This window comes from Plecotus auritus (genome assembly GCF_963455305.1).
Source record: "Plecotus auritus genome assembly, chromosome: 9".
Taxonomy (NCBI): Eukaryota; Metazoa; Chordata; class Mammalia; order Chiroptera; family Vespertilionidae; genus Plecotus; species Plecotus auritus.
Genome location: NC_137783.1, coordinates 116,797,066 through 116,819,099, shown reverse-complemented (window position 1 = coordinate 116,819,099; position 22,034 = coordinate 116,797,066). Strand labels below are relative to the sequence as shown.

Sequence of the window (22,034 nt, the reverse complement as noted above, 5' to 3'; positions counted from 1 at the left end):
TGGTGGCGTGCGGGGCGCGGTGGTCGATGTAACCTGCAGCCAGGGCGGCCGGTGCGCGCTGTCCGGGGAGGCCCAGGGCCTGGGGCCTGGCCCTTGGAAGTCATCTCCGCTGTTTAACGTAATGAATGAACTTGGTCCAAAGTCAGGTGGTCTCCCATTGGGCTGAGAAATTGTGGGAATAAGACTCGTGTGTCCGGTTTCCTCTTTCTGCCCGGTCAATATTTTGGGATATCGCTACTTTTATTTGAAGAGATGGCTAGGATAGACCAAACAGTACGGCTGCCAAAGTGGCCTTTGGAGAAGGGAGTCTGGCCAGCGGGCTGTGGGCGGGGTGGGGGTTGGGAGAAACGTTCAGCCTTTAGTCAGAAGGCAGGTATTTCTGGCCCGCAGGACCAGAGGACGCTTGAGTTGTGTAGGGTAATCTTAATCCTCTAGTGGCAGCTTCCTCACCCTTCCAGTGGAAAGTACGGACTCACACATTTGTGTGAGTTAAACCCACCTTTTAAGAATAGTTGAACCACGTGCATGTAAGGAATTGTGCATTGTTACCTTCCACATCATTCCATTCGGATATTTGATAGATGCAGCCCAAGGTCTCGCTGCTAATTAGTGATTCCTCCCCGCGTGCAACAAAGCACTGATGCTCAGAGAAATCAAATGCTCACCTGGGCTTCTCAACCGATGGCTTCATTAGCAGTTCTTAGCTATACCACCTATGTATCAGGATTCTTCAGCATTTTTGCTCATTTTCTGCTTTCCTCTCAAAAAGTTGACAACTGTGTTTAAATTATGGTTCTGTCACTTTTGCTGTGTGATTCTGGGTAAACAAATTATTTTAAATCCTTTGAACCTCACTTTTATCCATACTTGGGGATACGAATAGTACCAACCTCCCTAGACTGTAAGCTTCTTGAAGGGACCATGTCTGTCTTCTTTACTAGTTTAAGGTGCATCTAGTATTTTATCTGTCACAGAAGGGGCTAAAAATAGCTATTGTGAATTGGGTTGCTGTGAGAATTCTGTGAAATAATTCCTGTAAAATGCTTAGCACAATGCCTTGCAAAGAATAGGTGCTCCATAAACTTAGTTAGAATTAATATGTACCAGGCACTGTCTTAGGAGTGTGGAGAATGGAAAATGGATCAGACTAAAGGAAAATAAGAAAAAACAAGACATAAAATCTGTAGTGTTGGGAATAAAATGTGACTTGTCATGAGACTGAAACAGATAAAGTGATATGAAGCCCAGAGGAGAAAGAGATTGTGTTTGGTTGGGGGGATCAAAGAAGGCTTTGTGGAGAAGGAATTATTTCAGGTAGACCTTGAAGGATGGCTTAGGAATTAATGAGAAAGGGCGTAGCTAAGATACCTATTAGCTGCTTTTGTAATGAGTGTGGTTAGGGATGAGATAATTTTTTTTTTTATTTCGGACTTCAAGATCCTGGCGCCATAAATTTTAGCTCTGTATGTATAACCATGAACAGGTTACTTAACTGTTCTATATATCAGTTTTGTTATCCATAAAACTAGAGGCCCGGTGCATGAAATTCATGCACTGGTGCGGCGGGGGGTGGGGGGGTGTCCCTCAGCCCAGCCTGCACCCTCTCCAATCTGGGAGCCCTCAGGGGATGTCCGACTGCTGGTTTAGGCCCGATCCCTAGGGCCTAAACCGGCAGTCGGATATCCCTCTCACAATCCAGGACTGCTGGCTCCTAACCACTTGCCTGCCTGCCTGCCTGATTGCCCCTAACTGCTTCTGACTGCCAACCTGATCACCCCCTAACCACTCCTCTGCCAGCCTGATCAATGCCTAACTGCTCCCCTGCCAGCCTGATTGCCCCCAACTGCCCTCCCCTGCCGGCCCGGTTGCCTCCAACTGCGCTCCCCTGCAGGCCCGGTTGCCCCCAACTGTCCTCCTTTGCCAGGCATCTTGTGGCAGCCATCTTGTGGTGACATGGAGGTGGCCATCTTGTGATGACATGGGCGTGGCCATCTTGTAACCACATGGGGGCAGCCATCTTGTGTGCAAGGGTGTGACGGTCAATTTGCATATTACCTCTTTATTATATAGGATGGGAATGATAGTAAATTCCTCATAGGGTTGTTGTGCAGATCAAGTAAGTTAATAATTGTAAAATGCTTTGAATAGCATTTGGCATAAAGTAAGTGCTCAATGAGTATTAGCTAGCATTATTAACTTAATCAGACTGCATGTTGGTCTCCCAGTATGCCCTCACTTGATTCTATAGCCATACCTCACCTCACTTGGCTCTTCCCCAGGATTCTATTGCTACCTACTTACCCTATTTTGGTACAATTGAAACATTACTTCCTTGTCAAGTCAACTCTTTGAAATCTTCTTCAGTTATTCCCAAGTTTCAACCTCTTTTTCCATAGCTTTAAAAACTATATACATTGTGGTACTTATTTCACTTGATCTGATTTAAATTATATGTAGTTGTAATTCATTCTCTCTCAACAGCTATGGACTCCTTAAAGGCAGAAACTATATCATAGTTGTCCCTAAATATCCAGGGCCTGTTAATTAGTGGGTATTTGATAGACATTGTTGAATAGACTGAGTTTTTAATTTAAATAGATCCCTGTTAGTGGGGAAAAAAAGGAGACATATATAATACTTTCAACAATAAAGAATAAAAAAATAGACCCATTAGGCCAGATAAGAGTTGGCTATTAAAAAATAAAATCTACCTACATGTACTTTAAAGAATGTAATGAATATTCAGTTATAAGTAACTTTCCCAGAATTTAATATTTAGAAATATGTGGGAAAGGAGATGCTTGGAATGAAATGGAAGCCTAAAAACTGACACTAAATTTGGCATTTATTTTTCTATTTATAAGTATATTTACATATACTTACATCTATACATATAAAAGGCTAATATGCTAAGTGTCCGACTGTTCGACTGTTAGCTATGATGCGTACTGACCAACAGGGGGCAGACGCTCAATGCACAGGCATGGAAACATGGAACAGACTGATGAATTTCAGAGGGGAGGGAGGAGGGAATAGGGTGGGAAAAGATTAACCAAAGATCTTATATGCATACTAGAGGCCCAGTGCACAAATTCGTGCACTGGTAGGGTCCCTTGGCCTGGCCTGCGGGGACAGGGCCGAAACCAGCAGTCTGACATCCCCCATGAGGTCCTGGATTGTGAGAGGGTGCACACCAGGCCTAGGGACCCCACCAGTGTTTGCACCAGGCCTCTAGTAGTTTTATAATTTCAAGATTTATACTGTAAACCACAGATTGAGAGAGTCATTTTTTTTCTTTTTAAAAATTGAATGGAAATAAGATTGATGGTACATGACCTACCATCAGGGCCCGTGCAGGTCAAACACACCCAAGCCAGGTACTTGAGAAAGCCAGCAGTGAGACTTGGCAATGGAGCAGAGACCAGAGGAAGGGCAAATGGCTCAGGAATGTGCCTGATCATCAACAGAGAGAGCAACTGTTGGTGTAAGTCTTGCATGATTTCTCACTTCATGAGGGTAAGTTCGTTACAGAGAACACATAGAAGTTATTTGTCTTAAGTTACATGTTTTGGGGGCTAAATGAGTTGGAGGAAGTCTTTATTCCTGAGAGCCGAGGAAGGTGATTGGTGCTCTATATTTTGGGGACATTTTAAGGAGAAAAAACAAGTCTAGTGAAGCACAATGTAAGTTCTTTTTCCTCTATGTGAAGGGAGCAAAAAAAGGGTTAAAAACTTGGGATGCAAAAGTGGGTATCATGCCTGAGTTAGACAATGATTTATACTGTACATACAAGAGAATGTATAAATTATCTCATTTGACAGGTGGTATTTTTATTCCTTCAGAAGACTTAGGAGCTTTAGGATTATTACAGCTTTGTAAAGTAGTATTATAGTATGAGTCATCAGATCATTCATTTTGCCTGATTACATCAATTCATTGGGTTATTGGGGAATGAAAGAAACTCATGATCAAAATTGCCATCTTGATTATATAGATTAAATAAAATGAATCAAACTTCTGAGAATTAGCTTTCACAATCTTTTAAAATTTACTGGAGGTTAAAAAATTGGTTGCAGAGCAGGAATGATTAGGGATAAGTTTTGTCATTTTAAAAACTATCAGATTGAAGAATAGTAATTAGGAAGATATAATTAGAATTCATGTTGAGTTTTTTTTTTTTTTAATATATTTTATTGATTTTTTACAGAGAGGAAGGAAGAGGGATAGAGAGTTAGAAACATCGATGAGAGAGAAACATCGATCAGCTGCCTCCTGCACACCTCCTACTGGGGATGTGCCCGCAACCAAGTTACGTGCCCTTGACCGGAATCGAACCTGGGACCTTTCAGTCCGCAGGCCGATGCTCTATCCACTGAGCCAAACCGGTTTTGGCCATGTTGAGTTTTTAAAAATATGTTTTTTACTGATTTCCGAGAGAGAAAGGGAGAGATAGAGATAGAAACATCAACGATGAGAGAGGATCATTGATCAGCTGCCTCCTGTACACCTCCTACTGGGGATCAAGCCTGAAACCTGAAACCTAAAACCCCCCACATGTGCCTTGACCAGGAATGGGATTGTGACTTCCTGGTTCATTGGTCAACCCTCAACCACTGATGCAGCAGCTGAGCCATGTAGAGTTTCTTAAAAACTACTTTACTGAGGTATAATTTACTTATGAAATTCACCTGTTTTAAGTATACAATTCAGTAATTTTTAGTAAATTTACAGAATTGTGCAAACATCACCACAATGCAGTTTGGGAACATTTTCATGAGCTGAAAAAGATTCCTAGAGCCCTCCGTATGCAGTCAGTCTCAGCTCCCACTGCTAGACCCAGACAACCACTTTTCTGGATAAGTCATATAAATGTATCATATGAATGAATGTGACTTTTTTTGTTTGGCTGGTATGTCTCAGTTGAATGTCAACCCATGCACCAAAAAGTTTCCAGTTTGATTCCCAGTCAGGGCACATGCCTGGGTTGCAGACTCAATGCCCAGTAGGGGGCATGCAGGAGGCAGCCAATCCGATGTTTCTCTCTTCCTCTCCTTTCCTCTCTCTAAAATCAATAAAAATATATTAAAAAAACAAAAAATGTTGGTATACTTGATGGTGTCCCACAGGTTTCTGAAAGAGTGTTCATTTTTCTTCATTCTTTTTCCTTTTCTCTAAATTCGATAATCTCTATTGTTCTGTCTTCATGATCACTGATTCTTTTTTTTGTAATCTCAAATCTGTTTTCGAGCCTCTCTAGTAAATGTTCATTTCTGTTATTGTACTTTGCAACTCTGGCATTTCTCTGTTTTGTTTTATAATTTCTATCTTTTTATTGATATTCTCTATTGAGTTGCCATACTTTCCTTAAATTAATAAGGCTTATTTTTTTCAGTTCTTTGAACATATTTATGATAGCTGCCTTGAAGTCTTTGTTAAATCTAACATTTGGGCCCCCTTAGATCTAGTTTCTATTAAATGCATTTTTTTCCTCGTGTGTATGTGTTCTACTTTCTTTTCTTTTTTGTATGTCTCATAATTTTTTTGTTGAAAATGGAACATTTTACATCAGGGACCAAGAAACTTTTTCTATAAAGAACTAGATAATAATTATTTCAGACTTTGTAAGCAATATAGTCTCTATTGTAACTACTTAACTCTGCTGTTGTGTGAAAACAGATATGTAAATGGTGACTATAGATGTCTCCCCCAAAAAAATTTATGTGAGAGACAGGCAGTGGGCCATAATTGGGCCATGGGCTATAGTTTGCTGACCTCTATTTTAGATAATACAGCAGCTCTAGATTTTGATCTGCTCCCCTTTCCAGAGATTGTTGGCTATTGTTTGTTAGTTTACTTGTTTAGTGATTTGCCTAACTAATTCTGTAGTGTCTGTCTCCCTTGCAGTGTATGGCTACAGATGTCTCGCCTCAGATTTTTTCTTTTCATTCTTGTTTTTATTTTTACAGCCTGACTCCCTAGGGATTGTCAGCAGAGCTTAGTAGTCGGCCCATAATCAGTAAGAGGTTGTATTTAAATATTTTGAGCCTAGTTAGGCTTCTTCTGCTTGCTGATTGGTCTGTGTATGGGTTGGGGAACACATGTAAAGTTCAGTTTAGTCTGCCATGACTTTTGTTTTCTGTGTGTGCAAGGCCTCACATTCAGTCTGTGTATAACCTTGAACATGTGCACACCTTCCAGATCACCAAGGATTTGTGAGAGCTTATCACGGCCCACCATGGCTGTCTTGTTCTTGGGAGATCACTGTTAAATTTCTGGCTGGTCTGTTTCTTGGCCCAACTGGTGCTGCAATCTCAGCCAGCTGTGAGGTTGATTTTCCCTTTATTGTTTACCACTTTTAAAAAATATATATTTTATTGATTTTTTTACAGAGAGGAAGGGAGAGGGATAAAGAGTTAGAAACATCGATGAGAGAGAAACATAGATCAGCCGCCACCTGCACACCGCCTACTGGGGATGTGCCCGCAACCAAGGTACAGGTCCGTGACCGGAATCGAACCTGGGACCTTTCAGTCCTCAGGCCGAAGCTCTATCCACCGAGCCAAACCAGTTAGGGCGTTTACCACTTGTTTTCTAAGGTCACTTGTTTCTGACAATATCCTGGCACCAAATCAAGTCATCAGTCACTCTCCAACTGCAGAGCTGCTGGTTTTCAGGTCTTGTCCTATCCTAATGGAACTACTTACTATGAGATTCATGTGAGTTAAAAGTGAAGGGCAGCCAAAACCGGTTTGGCTCAGTGGATAGAGCGCCAGCCTGCGGACTGAAAGGTCCCAGGTTCGATTCCGGTCAAGGGCACGTAACTTGGTTGCGGGCACATCCCCAGTAGGAGGTGTGCAAGAGGCAGCTGATCGATGTTTCTCTCTCATTGATGTTTCTAACTCTCTATCCCTCTTCCTTCCTCTCTGTAAAAAATCAATAAAATATATATTAAAAAAAAAAGTGAAGGGCAGATGATATAACTGTCATATAGAATATGTAGGTATCATCACTTAAAATCCTGTGTGCCCTCTTCTCCTTATTGTGTTTATGATGCTAAAGTCAGTACATTTGTTTTGTAAGAAGCAGGAGAGGATGAAAAAAAAAAAAAAAAGAAGAAGATAGTCTGTTTATCTAGGCCCTCCAAAAGCATTTCCTGCCAGGCAGTTGACATGTAGCCTTGGCACAACTTCAGGAAACTGTTTGCTTCTGTTTACCCTTTCCCTACAGCATCTCCTAGGAATTGAGATGAAGAATCTCCTTTAACTCTTTTACATTTTAGAAGCATCCTTTATATAGCACTTTAGAATCTGCTCTTTCTACTAGCACAATGGAAATTCTCATGTTTTTAAAAGAAGAACACATCTGTTTTAGTAGTGTAATTCTCTAGAAGAAAAGTCAAAGCCTTAAAGTGAATTAACCCAATAAAATGTACTTAGAATGTTCCTTTCCCATAAGATTGTTAAGATAAGTCTCTTTCAGAAAACTCAATGCAATTATATCTGAATATATAAAACTTGTTAATTATGGGATAATTGTTAACATTTCCAAAATCCTTCTTCACTAAGAAAAAGAATCCACCATTGAGTTTCTTCTGAAGAATGTGATCTAGTTAGTTAATTTATAATACTTCTTTACATAATATTTTAGAAATATTTTGTGAAGTGAGAGAGATACTATATTTAAAAAAATAACTCAAAATGTTTATTCCTTTTAGGAACTGATTTGTTTCTAAATGTTTTTAATACTCAAAACTCATTAAAAGTTAGGAATGCAGAAGTATGATAGCTTTATTGTAATCCTAGAAACTGTGTTGTTTTAATTAAGTCTATATCTTTAAGGGAATGTGGTGGCAAATGTATTAATTTAAAGATGAGAAACTTGAGACACAAAAATACAATAACTTGACATATATACTATAGTTAAACATGAGCAAAGTTAGGTCCTCTCTGAATAAGTAAACTAATAAATAACACACTTCTTTTGTCCTGCCAGAGGGAGCTAAAAAAGGATTCTAAAATACTAGCCAGCAGAACTGCAGACAGCAATGGATGGGGAAGCAGGACCAGAGCTGTGATGTGGCTGAAAGAATGGCATAGGAGCAGGTGAAAAGAATAAAGTTTGTGCTCAGGCCTGGGCCAGGGATCTGGAGCCAGATACGTTTCAGATTGGGAGCATATACATGACCCAAGATCAGAACACAGCCATGGATCAGAACCAGAATACCTCTGAATGGCAAGGATCAGGGCAAATTACAGATCAGAGAATAAGAATATAGAAGATTGGCATGCACACACCAATGGGATGGGTAGATGGGGAATGATGAGCACATGTCCAGAGTTTGGAATCTCAAATTTAAGGTCTGCTGCTAGGCAGCCTTGGGCAAACTACGGCCCGTGGGCCGGATCCGGCTGTTTTATCCGGTTCTCTTGCTCTCCCATCCGCTCCTTTACTTTGAATTTATATTAGTTCACACAAACACTCCATCCATGCTTTTGTTCCGGCCCTCCGGTCCAGTTTAAGAACCCATTGCGGCCCTCGAATCAAAAAGTTTGCCCACCCCTGTCTAGAGTCTGGCCCCTTAATACTTCTGTGCAACATAGGTCTATGGGACCTCCTTGCCCCTCTGTAATTTACAAGGTTTCATAATTAATTGGAAGATGTGACCATGACTTTGCACAACTGATACCGAAGGCTTATGCACTGAGACGAATGACTCCCTGCCTTAAGGGAATCAGAAGTCACTATAGCTTGCTAACACTGGAGAGTTCTGCGTCAGAGGGCAAAAAGATGCAGCAGACCTAGGGTCAGCACTGGCACCATTCATAGAGTTACCTTGCTCTTGTGAATTGGTGACTTTGGTCTCTTCCCTGACTACTTATCTCTGTCTTGAAAACCATTTTGATTCTTGGACTGCCTGGCCTGTAACCCTCTCATAGCTGAGTGACTGACAGTTCTGTAAATATGCACCACCTTTATATTTAGGACTTCAGCTACATATTCTAGAGAAAGTAAAGGATAGGAAATCCAGAGCCAGGGTGAGACAAGCAGAATAATTGAGACAATCCTTTCTGTTAATAGGAAACTAGTATCACTGTCCTCTTAGGGATGGAGCTCATCTCCACATTCAATGACTTGCCTGCCATGGAGTAGGCCCTAAATAAGTATTGGTTGAATATTGAATTGTGGGGTCTGTAAGTGATGGAAGCACCTGAGGGGGGAGAAGGAGTGAGGGAGTAACCCCTGACACAGGAACAGGGGCTGAATGCAGCTTTCAAATGTGAGAAAGATGGAACTATATTGCTATACAGAAATGTCCTAGAAATAAACTCAGGCACAAAGAAATAACTGACATATCAAAGGCTATAGAACCATTCAGGGCAGGACTGGAAATTAACTGAGTTTCTTCGTTCTTAGATTTATGCTGTGCACACTAAACAAGTGGTTTGTGAAGAATCAAAACAGTGCTTATGCCAGCAAAAAAAAAAAAAGATATTTTTTAATTAATATAAAGTTTGAGTAAGTGAAATTTTGAAGATGATGGAATCTAATTGATAATTTCCTTAATGTTTAACCTGTAGATAATCTCCCCTTTTAAAGTGCTCATTACAGTAGTGATTATGTAGAGAAAAAGCCCGTGATGAAAATGTGGTATAAAATTGTGTTCTTTGTTCAGCAAGTTAAAACAAGCTGGTCTGTAAGCAATTATTATCTTCATCAAAATTCCTAGCTCTAATGTTTTGGCTTCATTGGCCCAGCACGTATGCCTTCTCAAACAATTGGATGGATTTAAAACACTTAGGAGATGTTTGTGCTTATATCTTAACATAGCATCAATTCAACAGTAAAAAGAAATAACACACACATAAGATTTGGCATTAGGGCATAGTTTTAAAAAGAAAATCAAACCCAAACTGAAGTAAACAAAAAGCCCACAAAAATGCTTACATCCTTGCATACAAATGAACATTCTTTAATCAGCCTTGTGATGTCCTTAGTCGCAGTGCCCCAGTTAGGGTTCATGAGTGATCTTCTTTACTCTCCAATCACTTGATATTTCTGAAAAAAAGTTACCAGAATGACTGAATACCCATTACTAACACTTTTATATTGATGATACATTCTAAAGAAATATCTTTTTGCCCTTTTTGTTTTATTTTTGGTTATTCCAAACAGCAACAGAAATGTGTCCAGCATTTTAAGGAAACTGTTCAGGCACCTGTTTGGGTGAGCAGATAATTTAAAAGTGATTAGTTATTTAATTTCTGAATGTGTACATGTGTAAGTGACTATGAAGAATGTGCCTTTGGATAGGACTGGAAATGTTTGGTTAAAAAATAATAATCTTTTAAGATTAAAAATATCTACACATTTATTCTTAAAGTCATATAACTTTTTTCCTAGAGGGCTAGGTCTCTGGTTAGATTCTTTGCTTATTTAATGATTACATAGTCAAATATTTATACTGTATATTTATTTGAAATTACTGTAATTCAACAGCTATTTATTGAGTAATTGCCATTTGCTAAGTGTTGAAGATGGATACATCTTCAAGAGGTGTACTTTCTAGACAGATTGGGTCACGGTGAACAATAGTTGTGAACAGGTGTTATGGGCTATGAACTCTTGTCTTATGTTCAAAGAGGGGGAGTAATACATTCTGCCTGGGTGTAGGAAGAAGTCATAGAAGGCTTTACTGAAGAGATAACATTTGAGTTGGGTCTATCAAAGATGTTAACTTTCTTTTTTTTTTTTTAATATATTTTATTGATATTTCACAGAGAGGAAGGGAGAGGGATAGAGAGCTAGAAACATCGATGAGAGAGAAACATCGATCAGCTGCCTCCTGCACACCTCCCACTGGGGATGTGCCCGCAACCAAGGTACATGCCCTTGACCGGAATCGAACCCGGGACCTTTCAGTCCGCAGGCCAATGCTCTATCCACTGATCCAAACCGGTTTCGGCAAAGATGTTAACTTTCTTGATATTTTTTGGGAATGACAAGTTATTTATGAGATTGGAGCATAGACTGCCTGAAGCCAGCAATAGGATGAAAAATGTGGGGTGTCTTTGGTACATCCAGGTGCAAATATCCACCAAATAGTTGGAAATTCAGGTCTGGAACTCAAGAGAAAAGGTTGGAGCTAGAGATAATAGTTTGGAAATATCAGCATATTTTATTCAAACCATGCAAGCAGATAAGATGCCTAGGGAGAGGCTATATGTAGAAAAGAGCCAAGAGAAAATCTTCTAATTAAAGGGTATGTAAAAGAAGAGGTAGTAATGAAGGATACTGGAAAATAGTGGTCCTAGAGGTAGGAGAAGGTGTTGATAGTAATGCTGGAACTGTAGAGAATGTCAAGAAAGAAGCTCAAGATGCTATAGAAAAAAAGGAACAATCAGAACAAGAAAGAGCATTTGGAAAGTAAAAATATAAAATAGTTGAAATAAAAAAATTGAAGAGTTAGAAGGAAAAATTTAACAAAATCCCCCATAAAGTAGAACAAAAAGACAATGAGATGGACAATTAAAGAGATCAATCTAGGGGGTTCAACATATAAATAATAGGAGTTGTAGAAGGAAATTAAAGAAAATGCAGGGAATGAAATTTATTTTAAAAATAATACAGGAGCATTTATTGGCACGAAAGGACATGAGCCTCCACATTAAAAAGGCTCACCAGGTGCCTTAAACCAGTGTTTAAAAAAGTACCAAGGCACATCATCATGAAATTTCGGAAAAGATTCTATAAGCTTCCAGAGACCAAAAAAAGCATTATATTCCTCAGCTGCAGTATTAAAAAGTATATTAACAGTGGGGCAACACCTTCTAAAATCTGAATCAAAAATATATTTTTTTACCTAGAATTCTTTACAAGGACAAATTCAGTTCAGGGGGAGCATAGCTTGAAACCATTTTCAGCCTTGCAAAGTAGTAATATATTCACTTCCTACATACCCTTTCTCAGAAAACAGTCGAGGAGGCACTCACAAAAATTAGCTAGAAAAAGAAGACATGAAATGCAGGCGATAAAACATAGTAGAGATTATTCTCCCCAAGGAATAGGCATGCTTCTGGGACAGGGAGGAAAGAAGGTACATTTTGACACAGTACAGGAACTTTGAGAGAGTCACATCTCTGTTTTCTCAGTGGTTACCTGCTGGCAGTAGTTAGAAGTTTTGAAAATATGCTTAGAACAGTTGCTGTGGGGAGCAAAAAGAGGAGCTAAGTCACAAAGAAAAAGTAAAAGGATTGTTGGGCAGTATTTAGTATTGAGAGGAGGTTTGTAGTGAAGCCTGTCAGTTTCTTTTGCACCTTGTAGTAGGGTTTCAGAAATGATAAAGGTGCTTTTTCTGTCAGTCACTTCAATTCTATTTATCAGAGGTTAAAAAAACCTTTTTCTTGAGATGCTCTGAAGATTTGCTTTTGCAACACAAACTGAATTATGGTCAGCAGAGGATCTATTTCTTTATAATCTCTATGCTGGAAAGCTGAGGCTCTTAGCAATTGCATTTAATAAATCATCACTTGGTAGTACTCCCCACTCTCCCCCCGCCACATATACATGAAGTTTAGAGTGAAAGCTTCCAATGCATCTATAACCTAGACTTTTTGAATCTTTAACTCTTGGCTCTTCAAGTCTTGATGAATTGAAAGTTGGCTGATGAGTTAGATACTCAGGAGGAAGGAACTAAGGACAGAATGGAATGCTAGTATCCTAAAAGAGAAGAAAAGAGGAAAGAAAGGAGGAAATGAGATAGTAGATGTAAGATGGAAGAGCTTGGCCTTTTGGGAGACTGAGGATGGCTCTGTCCTCTGACTCCAGTGTGTCAACCATGTTTCCTAGCATACCAGAAATGTTAGGGTGCACTACCAATTGGCAATAAGGTAGATGCATGCACACTGCCACTCCCATTGTACTGGTGTATAAATTTTTACAGTCATAACTATGACTATACACATGTTAATATGAGTAACATTTTCATAGTTTACTATTTTAATAACTCCCTAAGCATTTATGATTCCATTTGTTAAGAAAATAGTTAAATTGTACTGTTTATTTGAATCTATTAAGCATGTAAATTTGGTCATCTGAACTAGACATGTCCCTTAGAGATTCTGATTCATAATATCTAAAGATATCCTGGCCGAAACCGGTTTGGCTCAGTGGATAGAGCGTCGGCCTGCGGACTGAAGGGTCTTGGGTTCGATTCCGGTCAAGGGCATGTACCTTGGTTGCGGGCACGTCCTCAGTGGGAGGTGTGCAGGAGGCAGCTGATCGATGTTTCCAGCTCTCTATCCCTCTCCCTTCCACTCTGTGAAATATCAATAAAATATATTAAAAAAAAAATAAAAAAAAAATAAAGATATCCTGGACCAGAGAATTGCCTTTTGAAAAGCTCCTCAGATGATTTTTTTTCCAAGAGGACAAATATTTTATTCTTTATAGAAATATAAAGGAGTTGGAAGATGATTGCAGTTCTCCTCTGGTGATATCTAGCATGCAACCAAGGTTGAGGACTACTTTTGTTTCTAATTTGCTCTGCACGTTGCATCCAGAATTATTTTTCTCAAGTGCACATCATGTCACTTTTTTCCTTAAAAATATTGTCTTTCCACACCCTTCTGAATAAAATTAAAATTTCTTAATATCACTTTCATGGCCTTTCTAGATCTGACCCTTATACCGGTCAGAGTAGGCTTAGCTTATGCTGCAGTAACATCCCTTAAGATTTCAATGGCTTAAAACAACAAAAGCATATTTCTTATTAATGCAGTATGTCCAGCATGGGTCAGTAGGGAGGTGCTAGTTTATTCAGAAAGAGTCTGCTCCATTGACTCACATGGCTTTGGATCCATGTGGCAGAGAAGAGAAGAATGGACATCTCTCACCCATTCTTCAATACTTTGACCAGGAAGTGACATCTATCCATTCTGCTCACAGTCTGTTGTCCAGAAGAGTCACATGGCTCTGCCCAACTTCAGGATGACTGCAACATAAAACTTCTGGGGACTGGGATGGATATTAGCAAGCCCTAGTAGTAATCTGTAATCTACCTTTTCAAAAAAATTTGAGGTGAAATTCATACAGCATAAAAATCATTTAAAAATGTATAATTCAGTGGCATTAATTACATTCAAAATGTTGTGCAACTATCACGTCTGTGTAGTTTCAATACATTTTCATCACCCCAAAAGGAGATCCCATACCCATTTCTTCCTCCCTCTGGCCTCTGGCCATTACTAATCTTTCTTTTTGTGTAGATTTACCTATTTGGATACTTCAAATAAGTGGAATCATACAACATTTGACCTTTGTCTGGCTTCTTTCACTTACATAATATTTTCAGTGCTCATCACACTGCAGCATGTATTAGTACTTCATTCTTTTTGTGGCCAGATAATATTCTATTATCTAAATATACTACATTTTATTCATCCATTCATCTGTTGATGGATATTGGGTTGTTTCTACCTTTTGGTTATTGTGAATAGTGCTGCTATGAATGTGTACACTATCTGAACACCTGTTTTCAATCTTTGGGATATATACCTAGGAGTAGAATTGCTGGGTCACATGGTAATTCTATATTGAACTGCCAAACTATTTTCTACTTAATCTACCTTTTTAGCCTCGGTTACTCTAGTCAGAGGAGGACCAGTCATTGTTCTTAAAGCCAGTATTTCACTTTCACAGCTCAGGCAATTCCTTTTGTTCTGAATGATCTCCCCTCCTATTTATTGAAATAGAAATTCTAACAGTCATTGAAGTTTGGTTTCAAGTCCCTTTCCCTGCATTCTCCGTAAGAATCACTACTGCTTCTGCAAATTCCTACATTTCCTCTTTATTTCTTTTATACCAGTGGTCGGCAAACTCATTAGTCAACAGAGCCAAATATCAACAGTACTACGATTGAAATTTCTTTTGAGAGCCAAATTTTTTAAACTTAAACTTCTTCTAACGCCACTTCTTCAAAATAGACTCACCCAGGCCGTGGTATTTTGTGGAAGAGCCACATTCAAGGGGCCAAAGAGCCACATGTGGCTCACGAGCCGCAGTTTGCCGACCACTGTTTTATACCACCTATTTTATTCTGACTTGTTTATATGTACCTTCCTCATTTGCTTGCTATAGGTTCATTTTTTGTTTTTGAAATCAATCTAGAAAATGACTAGAAGACATTAATTCCCATAATTATTATTTCAGGGATGCTTGAACAGAATTCAGTAAACTTAGTCATGAGGGGTAAATCATTCTTTAATCTAGAGATGTTTGATTAGATCTAAGATTGATACCACTGGAACAATGATTGGTAACCAGTTTCAAATCAGTAAATTTTTAGACTTTAATTTCTTCCAATTTAAAATTATCTTCAAACCCATGAGAGAAGGAAAAAGGACTGTTCAGCAAGACGAACAAGTGAGGAGACCTTCCAGGCTTAGCTTTTCTGAGTCTGCTCTTGTCTCCTATCCATTTAAAGAGCACCCGGCATCTCATTTTCTCCCAGGTCCAGCCCGCCCAGCATCATCAGTCAAGTACTTTCCTTAAATAAATAGAAAATAGACTGGTATTTGGAATAACTCCCCCTCCCCCCGGCAAAACAACAACATTACAGAGCAATAAAATAAATGGACATAGGTCAGACTGAATCTTTTTAAAGCTGGTTATAGAAAAAGAACCTTGATTTTATGTATTGTATCTTTTATGCACTTTGGCAGGGAAGAGTGAAAGGCACTCATTACATGATATTCAGGCAAGGAAATATATTCTACTATGAAAAAGGGGATAAGTTAAGCAGTTATCTTTTAAAACTAACATTTATGATTTTGTTAAAATGCAATTATAATATTTTATAATCACTGAAATCCAAATGAGATTTACCATCCTGACAAAATTAATGTTTATCTTAAAGGGTATGGCTCTACGATATTTATTTTATTTATTTTTTACAATATACAAAATAAATCTATTATCAGATTGTAGATACAAAATAATTTACCACTTACATGCAATAAACAATATTTCAAGAAAAACGATTTTAAATATTTTATGCAATATACATTAATATTTCAAAAAAAGATTTTAAATGTAATAATATTACCAAAACTGTACTAACATAGTATAATATTATAAAAGTTGTAGGAAATAATAAATATCTGCAAATAACAGGATTACTTCTGTTATTTTCTAAAATATTTTTTCCTCTGGCTCTATTTTTGTTCATCAGTTTATGTTGTTCATTTTATTCCACAAATGCGTGAGATCATGTGATATTTATCTTTCTCCAACTGGCTTATTTCACTTAGCATAATGCTCTCCAGGTCCATCCATGCTGTTGCAAATGGTAAGCATTTCTTCTTTTTTACAGCAGCATAGTATTTCACTGTGTAGATGTTCTACAGTTTTTTAATCCACTCATCTGCTGATGGGCACGTAGGTTGTTTCCAAATCTTAGCTATTGTAAATTGTACTGCAATGAACATAGGGGTGCATACTAGTATATCCTTTCTGATTGGAGTTTCTGATTTCTTGCGATATATTCCTAGAAGTGGGATTGCTGGGTCAAATGGGAATTCCATTTTTTATTTTTTGAGGAAACTCCATACTGTTTTCCACAGTGGCTGCAACAATCTGCATTCCCACCAGCAGTGCATGAGGGTTCCTTTTTCTCCGCATTTAGATGTTTATTTATTTTATTGTTAATCCTCACCTGAGGATATTTTTCCATTGATTTTTAGAGAGAGTGGAAGGAAGAGGGAGAGACACAGAGAGAGAAATATTGATGTGAGAGAGACACATTGATTGGCTGCCTCCTGCACACTCCCCGACCAGGCCGTGTGCCTTGGACTGGAATCGAACACGCGACCCTACAGTCTGGTTGGACATTCTATCCACTGAGCCAAATCGGCTAGGGCAGGATGTTTATTAATAACCCTATAACTTATGTTAGTTATATCGACCAGGAGTATTAAATAATTTTTGCCCCTTAAATTCTGTTTAGATATAAATAAAATCTTTTTTATACCAATAGAACATTTTCAGGTCGTGAGAGAAAGACATCTACTGTCTTGATATATATATATAGATATATGCCAGAAATTTTCTATAGATTTTCATTGTCAGTCAAAACAGTAACAGAAGGGACTGTTCACTGGAGGGATTGTTTGAGGGAAAAACATAAAAATTAGAAAGTTATTTACAAACAGATGTGGTATTTTATAACCACATGCACAGTTAACCAACAATGCTTACTGAAGCTATTTTGTAGTCTGGAATGATGCATGGTAATACTCAAAAGCAGACAAGGTTGCAATTCTGCTAAGCTTACCAAAGGACTGGGGTAGAGAACCCTTATCCTTGCTCTAGAATGGTGATGCTTTCCTTTTTTAAGATAATGAACACCTTTGAGATTTTGTTACAGGCTACAGATCTCTCCTTCCAAAAATGCATTATATGCACATAAATAATTTTTCTTTGTATTTATTTATTAATATATATATTCTTATTGTTGATAGTATTACAGATGTCTCCAATTCCCTCCCCTTTCTCCCCCTTCTCCAAGCTTCTACCCCCACCCAAACACACACACACACACACACACACACGTCTTCACCACCCTATTGCCCATGTCTTATAAATTCTTTGGTTTATCTCTTCTTGTCCCCACAATCTCCACATCGAGGTATATAATAATTTTACATTCCATTTGAACATCTTTGGAAGAATATACAAGAAACCACAGTGATTGCCTGAAGAGTATAAAAGAATATACAGAGAAAAGGAAGTCTTCCTTCCCACTCTTGCTCTCTAGTTGCCCTCTCTTCAGGCCTCTTGCACGCCCCCTACTAGGGATCAAACCCACAATCCGGGCATGTTCCCTGACTGGGAATCAAACTGTCACCTTCTGGTTCATACGTCGGTGCTCAACCACTGACCACACCGGCTGGGCTCTATGTTTTTTTAAAACATTAAACATATATTCACGATGTCAAATATTTGTGCACACACATTTTGGGTTCTATGCTTTTGACCCCTGTAGATTTTTTTAAATTAAGTAGCTTTTAATAGAATATAAGATATTTTAATAGACTATAGGAATAACACAATATAACAATTAGGCAGTATTATGGATTATTTTATTAAATTACAAAAGATAGACATTTAGTTTGAGTGGCCTATTAGTGCTGTTATATTTATATAACAAAACCTTGCTGATTCCTCAATGATCTATTTTAATATCTTACTAAACTTTGTTTAAACTTTAGTAGGGCATTTTTAAAAAACATTCAGTTTAAGGACTTATTTCTTTCGGAGGTAGGCTATAAACGTAGCTGTGCCCAGGTAAATTGGTTATTATGAAGGAAAGAACTACATTATATTTCAACTCATGTATATCTGCTTGATTCCTTTTAGGAAGCCTGTGTGAGTGTGTGGCAATCGTGGGGCTTTCCTCCAAGGGAAAATCACCATATGTAGAACTGACAAAGTAAAGATAATAGAATAAATTTAGGCTAGTGTTTCTTAATCTTGGAGATTCCAATTTAGTGGGTCTGGAACTGGGCCAAAATCTGTATTTCTGACATGCTTCTTGGATGATTCTGAACTAGGAGTTAGGAACATATGCTTTACTGACGATAAAAATGAATTACAAGGACTCACACAACTGACTTAGTTTCATCTGTGTGAATGTAAACCCCATTTGCCTTTTGAGGGCTTGGAAAAGAGGCAACTAAAAAGGCAAAAGGAGTGACAAACTCATCCCTTTGCACTCCTGATAACTATTTCAGAGCATTTTATGTCAAAACTGGCCCAAAATCTTAAAGCTTATTATGGAAAAACTTCAAATATGTGGTGCTTTAGAAATGAGGTTCTACTCAAATATAGGGGCAATGCAAAGCAGGATTGGGTTAAATAGTACTTGTTGAAGTTATGGATTAGCGATTAATAATTATTTTTTAAAAACGTTTTAGAATGATTTCAATCTTTCGCATTTATGTTTAGCTGTTTAAACAAAACATATTATTTTTGTTAAAAGTTTTTAAAAGGCCGAAACCGGTTTGGCTCAGTGGATAGAGCGTCGGCCTGCGGACTCAAGGGTCCCGGGTTCGATTCTGGTCAAGGGCATGTACATTGGTTGCGGGCACATACCCAGTGGGAGGTGTGCAGGAGGCAGCTGATCGATGTTTCTCTCTCATCGATGTTTCTAGCTCTCTATCCCTCTCCCTTCCTCTCTGTACAAAATCAATAAAATATATTAAAAAAAAGTTTTTAAAAGACCTGATATGTGGAAAAGCACAATCTAGAAAACTTAAAGATCATCTGGGCACACAATCTCTTCCTGTTGCCTGCCTTAAAGAAACCTTATTGTTTGCATCATCAGGCATAAATAAGCTCCTTTAATAACCACATATAACATTACGTTAGGATGAAATAACTGCTCCATGAGTACTAGACCTGCAAACCTGAAAGACTTCCTTGAACATCTTAACCCCTTTGTCCTTCAAAGAAACATACAAAGGGAAATCCAGGAACCAGAAAACCCAAACTACTTACCAATCTTAAGTGCAGGATTTAAAATAGCAATAGGAAGTAAAGCCCATTTCTGTGATGTCAAGTGCTTTTCTGGTATGTAACAAAACAGTTGAATTGTAAGCACCACACAGTTAAAATATTAAACAGACCCTTAGCTATAAGATGTGTTGCCTGGCATCTGTATGGAATATAACCAGAGTAATCAGAGTATATTGCACTTCTCCACACAAAGAGAACGAAAGCTGCTGCTTCTAAAGATTAGGAAACTTTCCTTAGACTGACAGAAGACAGTACAGAGGAAATGGCTTGGGGGTGGAGGAGACGTATGAGGGAGGATGAAAGGAACAGTATTCATACTATCCAAATTAGAGCCAGGATGTTTATGCTCAAATCTTGTCTTGGCTCTGTGTTGAGGGGACTGAATAATGGGACATGGGAAAGTATATCTCTGAGATCCCTAAATTCAGCACTAAATATACCAAATTCCTCCTATAAGCAATCTCTGCATGTCTCAATATATATTCTGATTAAAGTCCAAAGCCAGCTAATGCTAATTACCCCTTCCTCTTTGTTGTTGCCAATATCCTTCCTAAAGCTGTTAGTTCATTCTATTGTTTACAAGTCACTTGCTTCCATAGGATTGTAACTTTATGGGGAGTGTTTTTATTTTTCATTTACTCAGACAGCATATATTTTTTGTGCAACTATTTCATGACTAGAGGTCCGGTGCACGAATTCGTGCATGGGTGGGGTCTGGCTGGCCCACCCCGATCGGGGCTTATCAGGCGGGCTGGGGGGAGGGGCCGAGGGCATTTGGTGGGCCTGCCCTGCCCCCTGATGGGGGAGGGGCGATTGGGGGCAGGGCCAGCCTGGGGGAGGGGCCGCAGGCAGTTGGTGGGCTGGTCCCACCCCCAATTGCCCCTCCCACCCCGATTGGGGAGGGCAGGGCAGGCCCACCAGCTGCCCTCGGCCTTTACCCCCAGCCAGCTTGATAGGCCCGATTGGGGTGGGCCAGCTGGATCCCACCCGTTGAACTCCTGGTCGAGGGGACAATTTGCATATTAGCCTTTTATTATATAGGATGAAAATTGTGCTGGGCACATAGATGTAATTATTAGCAAGATAGACCTGGATCCTGTCCTCATAGAGCTTACATCTCCCTTAGTACTTTATACATACTTGGCTTTATTTGTCAAGTGATGTGGACATTAGGTTAATGCAAATTATTAAATTAGACCATTTGCAATAGTGTTAAAACATTTCAGATGTCAGTGTCTCATAAATCTTTGACTAGTATTAAGATTAATACTGACAGTGGAATTTAGACTCAAAACTATATTTAGCAAACTTAAGGGATGTTAATTTTCTTTCTGAAAGAGCAGATCTAATTAAGTTTTTTCTTAGGAATTAAAAAAGTTCCATGCATAATTTGCAATGGAATTGGCAAACAAAAAGAACTATTTGTATCTTATTATTGCTGCCAGAGATGAAAACGATTACTTTCCTGGGTCTGAACACAGAAAATTTTGATGCTTTCTGTTGAGTTGGCTTTCTTTACAGATACCACTCACAAGAAAATCAGGACTTTAACAGTAGAAATTTTAATAGCTTTGGAAGTGGGAAATTTAAGAATCTCCTTACAGAGCTTAGGGAGCTGCAGGTGGAATTTGCCTGAAGTATTAGATTCTGTGGCACCTTTCCCCCAAGGAGTCTAGTACATGAGTTCTCTAGTTGCATGTGGAGGGTAGTATCACCCAAAACTGAGGTTGGAGAAGATTGGAGAAGGCTAAGTCCATCCAAATACGGCCTGTGTCTCCTGAAGGATTTAAGCACGTCAATGAACCAGGGTAGAAACTCACTGCTGGATTTTGAATTTGAAGTAAAACTTACTCTAATTTGCCTAGTTTCAAGTTGTCTCCTGAGTTTTCCAGTGTGCCTCAACAACAACTGAAATTTTGGGTTTTCTTAATGTAGACCAATTCACTTTATTAAGAATTGATTTATTTTTCACACAGATCACTGTGTCACACTGTATGTAAGGTTTTCTAAGAAAGGCCAAACACCCTCTGGCCTCAATATTATTGAGCTAGAGTTAATACTGGTAATTCATGTTAATATCCTTTTTTTTTTTTTTTTTTTTTTTTTTTGGCAAAGGAACAATGGGCTTTATCAGTTTGGTTCTTGCCACTATTTCTGTTCTATTGTAAACAAGTTAAATTATTTTCAGGATGTATCTTAAACTCCCCATGATTAAAAAAAAAAATCATGGATATTTTTCCATTGATTTTTAGAGAGTGGAGGGAGGGGGCGAGGCACAGAGAGAGAAACATGGATGTGAGATAGACACATCGATTGGTTGCCTTCCATAGGCACCCTGGGATGAGCCTGCAACCGAGGTACATGTGGAATTGAACCCCGAACCCTTCAGTGTGCAGGCGGAAACTCTACCCACTGAGCCAAACCAGCTAGGCTAGGGTGTCCCGTGATTTTTGATGCTTGCC

The 22,034-nt window shown here is 38.7% G+C and overlaps 1 protein-coding gene across 2 annotated transcripts in view; it reads left to right on the top strand.

Moving 5' to 3' along the window:
• The first annotated feature begins 22 nt into the window (after positions 1-22).
• DENND2B (DENN domain containing 2B) overlaps positions 23-22,034 on the top strand; it is a 192,200-nt gene continuing 170,188 nt past the window's right edge. For both annotated transcript variants that reach the window (XM_080688683.1, XM_080688686.1), the window contains exon 1: positions 23-118. The gene's annotated coding sequence lies outside the window, so the exon portion shown is untranslated. The remainder of the gene's footprint in view (positions 119-22,034) is intronic.